The sequence below is a fragment of the Hypanus sabinus genome, unplaced genomic scaffold (genome assembly GCF_030144855.1).
Source record: "Hypanus sabinus isolate sHypSab1 unplaced genomic scaffold, sHypSab1.hap1 scaffold_667, whole genome shotgun sequence".
NCBI classification, from domain to species: Eukaryota; Metazoa; Chordata; class Chondrichthyes; order Myliobatiformes; family Dasyatidae; genus Hypanus; species Hypanus sabinus.
The window spans coordinates 12,207-16,522 of NW_026781521.1; the positions used below are offsets into that span (position 1 = coordinate 12,207).

General features: G+C 46.0%; 1 non-coding gene across 1 annotated transcript; it reads left to right on the top strand.

Moving 5' to 3' along the window:
- Positions 1–3,706: 3,706 nt before the first annotated feature.
- trnai-uau (transfer RNA isoleucine (anticodon UAU)) lies at positions 3,707–3,800 on the top strand. The gene is made up of 2 exons: positions 3,707–3,744; positions 3,765–3,800. It is a non-coding gene; the product is annotated as a tRNA-Ile (tRNA).
- Positions 3,801–4,316: the final 516 nt, after the last annotated feature.

A 4,316-nucleotide genomic window follows, 5' to 3' on the forward strand; every position in this document is an offset into this window, starting at 1 on the left:
TTTTTGCTTTGATTGCACTGCAACTTTGTTTAACTGCAACTCATCCCAATAGCTGCAAATTTGCTGCATTACCTGCCTGTCCTTCCTTACATCCTGTCTGCTCACTACCTTAGATCAATCTCTCTTTTTCTCTCCTCCGCTCCATCATTCCGGTTCCAATCCCGTTGCCAAATTAGTTTAAACCCTCCATAACAGCTCTATTAAACCTTCCGCCTTGATATTTGTACCTCTAGGATTCAAGTGTAACCCATCCGTTTTGAGGTCTCATCTGCCCCAAAAGAGGTCCCACTGATCCAGAAACTGGAATCCCTGCCCCCTGCTCCAATCCCTCAGTCACACATTTATCCTCCACCTCATTTCATTCTCACTATCACTGTCGCGTGGCACAGGCAGTAATCCCGAGATTACTACCTTTGCGGTCCTTCTTCTCAATTGACTTCCTAACTCCCTATATCCTCCTTTCAGGACCTCTTCACTTTTTCTAACTATGTCATTGGTACCGATATATACCACGATCTCTGTCTCCACACCCTCCCACTTCAGGATATATTGGACGCGATCAGAAACATCCCGGACCCTGGCACCAGAGAGGCAAATTACCATCCGGGTCTCCTGATCGCGTCCACAGAATCGCCTTTCAGACCCCCTAACTATCGAGTCCCCTATTACTACTGCCTTCCTCTTCCTTTCCTTACACTTCTGAGCTACAGGACCGGACTCTGCCACTGTTGCTTCCCCGATGTAGGCTGTCCCCTCCAACAGTACTCAAACACGAGTATTTATTGTCAAGAGGTACAACCACTGGGATACTCTCTAGTACCTGACACTTCCCCTCCCCCCTCCTAACCGTGACTCCCCCTGTCTGCCTTCCACTGCCGCTGTGTGACCACCTGCCTGTAACTCCTCTCCATCAACTGCTCACTCTCCCTGACCAGATGAAGGTCATCGAGCTGCATCTCCAGTTCCCTAACTCGGTCCATTAGGAGCTGCATCTCGGCGCACCTGGCGCAGATGTGGACATCCGGTAGGCTAGAAGACTCCAGGACCTCCCATATCCGACACCGAGAACAAAAAGCTGCCCCCACACTCATACTTCCCCTTTCCTCAAATAACAGGAAAAACTGAAACCTAAACCTGCCTTGCCTCGCCCGCTTCCGCTTAGGCCCATTGAGCCAAAGCCCTTAAACCTTCACTCTGCTCCCGGCAGACTCCACTGCCCGCAAACGATGCTGCCCGCTGTTTAAGAATGTGTCCTTTTCTCATCTTCCCAGCTTCTCTGGCCGACATCACACGCCTGGGCAGCTCCGCCTGTCTTCGATTCGCAACTCCGATGCGAATAAGAGAAAGTCAAAATGGCTGCCGCCGCACTCCCGTTCTGATCCTCCGACCTCCTTCTTCAAATATTGGAGAATATTGACAAAGAATGACGGGGTTCTTGTTTGCTGATGTAGAGATGGTCAGGGAAAATGGATTTCAAACATGAATAAGGGGCGGGAACGGGTAAAGAAATGTGCATTTCAACACGTTCCGAATACCTGCCCTCACGAACCGGAAAGGTCATGATGCAGTGAAGTATAATTATGGTTTAATTAGAGTATCGTAAAGTTTGGCTGTGATTGCACTGAAACCGCTGCAGAAGGTTTCACCAGGAAGTTGCCGAACATGAAACATTTCAGATATCAGAATCTAACATTCAGTTCTCGAAACGGAGGAGGAAGAGGTGCTTCATGAGGAAGTTTAAAAAATATTTCAGACATGCTGGGGCTCAGTGGTGGTAATTACGTCTCCATATCAGCTGCATCTAATATGAAGGTATAGGTTTATTGAAACTGTAAGTTTTAGCATTCGTTAGCGGAAGGTGTTGAGTTTCTTCAGATGTAGGCATTTGACGCAGCGATTTAGTTATCACTCTGCGACCCATGCTAATGCATTTTCAATGTTCACAATAATGTTGCTTCTACATTAGACCAAAAAACACTGGGCTTGGGTGTTCGGTCTCCGGAGTCTCTGTGTATGGATCACTGGTTGGTCCTGCGTTCTCTGCTAAAGCTCATTCCACTGACCTTCGAATTATTTTCCACCACTGGCTTAACTGTTCGCGCGTTTTTTTCTATCTATCTATCTATCTATCTATCTATCTATCTATCTATCTATCTATCTATCTATCTATCTATCTATCTATCTATCTCTCTCTATCTATCTATCTATCTATCTATCTATCTATCTATCTATCTATCTATCTATCTATCTATCTATCTATCTATCTATCTATCTATCTATCTATCTATCTATCTATCTATCTATTCGTCTGTCTGTCTGCCTGCCTTCTACTGTCTGCTTTCTGTCTGTTTGTCCCTCTAACTATATGCTGCTGTGTCAGATATTGTGAATTTGATCGAGTGGAATTCACAAGGAAGTTATCAATGAGAAGCACGTGTGTAGTGTATGAAATGATTATTTTCTCAGTCTTACTGAACCGATTTGCCAAGGCAGACTGAATGTCATGATCCATTAGCCAACGTATCGGTGACTAGCAATCTCTTACTTGGTGCCCCAGATTTAACGTCATTGACGATATATTATTGAGGGACCTAGAGTGCAAACGGTAAGTGAAGGTTCACATGATCTGGCTGAGAAAGTGAAACACTGCGACCGGAGAAACAACTATAATGAAAATTCAAATTTTCAGCCCCAATGTGGCGTCTGGAGAGACAGAGTAACAACGTACACAGAAAGATTCAAGAGACGATGAAGAGTAACATCAAGTACCCTTCAGTTCCCCACTAGGGAAGAGCTCCAGCATCAGTTTTTCCAACATATCAAAGACCACCATCCAAGTCTCTACACTGAATTTCGCCGGAGAATGGTGAGATGCCGCTGTTCCTTTCAAAATCAGACTGCAATTGTCGCCTGTCAACTTCGCTCATGGAAAGACTGTACTTAAAGTTCGCCTACTGAGTACTGAGAGCTCACTTGTTCTCCCCATCCACAGCTCTCATCCGCATGATCATAGAGCTCCCCTTCTCCCCATCTCTCCATCCAATAGAGTAGCAACACGTCCCTGCTCATACCAGACGTGATGCAGCCTGTCAGAATGCTCTCCAGAAGTTTTTTGAGTTTATTCGTTATTCTCCTAATGAAGTACTGGATAGCCGCTGTCTTGCCTTCTTTATAACTGCATCGATATGTCGGGAGCAGGTTAAGTCCTCAGAGATCTTAACACCCAGTAACCAGAAACTGCTTACGCTCTCCACTTCTGATCCCTCTATGAGGATTGGCATCTCTCTCCTTCCTGAAGTCCACAATAAGCTTTGTCGTCTTACTGCCGTTCAGTGCAAGGTTGTTACTGCGACACCACTCAACTAGTTGACATATCTCACCCCTGTTCGCCCTCATGTCTCCATTTGAGATTCGACCAACAATGTTTGCATTATCAGTAAATTTATAGGTGACTTTTGATGTGCAAATTTGTTGACTCGACATACACATGGATGTAAGTAAGATCGAGGGATATGGACAGAGTAGGAAGGAGGGATTGGAGTTTGAGTGCCTTTGATTTGCTTTTTAGCTGGTATGGCAATACATTGTGGGCCGAACGGCCTTTTCACCTGCTGTATATTTTTAGGCTCTATATTATGCTCAATAATATCTGTAAATTTCTTCTGGATTTACTTTCCATATGTAAAACACACGTTTGCAGCACTGGGTTCTAGTGGCGCAATCGGTTAGCGTGCGTTACTTATACGCCAGTACGCGGCGGAGAAATGCCGAGGCTGTGAGTTCGAGCCTCACCTAGAACACTCGTGATTTTTAATGTGTGAAATGCCCGGGTGAGTGGGCGTCTCTCAAGCTGTGCATTCCACTGAAAAGTTATATTTGATTTTGTGCCTCTGAGACACCCCGCTTATTATTTGTAATTAACTTCGAATCGATGCACCTTTGATTTTGATCTGAGCAGGAGACTGTGTGTTTACACCCAGTGCTGAGTGCTCAGTCCACTGCTGTTCACTCTGCCGAGCCATGACTGTGCAGCAACACACAGCTCGACCCGCATCATCAAGTTCGCCGATTACACGACCGTGGTGGGTCTCATCAGCAAGAACGACGAGTCAGCTTACATAGAGGATGTGCAGCGGCTAACGGTCTGGTGCAGAGCCAACAACACCTCTCTGAGTGTGAACAAAACAAAGGAGATGGTTGTTCACTTCAGGAGGGCCCGGAGCGACCACTCCCCGCAGGACATCGACAGCTCCTCGGTAGAGATCGTTAAGGGCACCAAATGTCTTGTTGTTCACCTGGCGGAGAATCTCACCTGG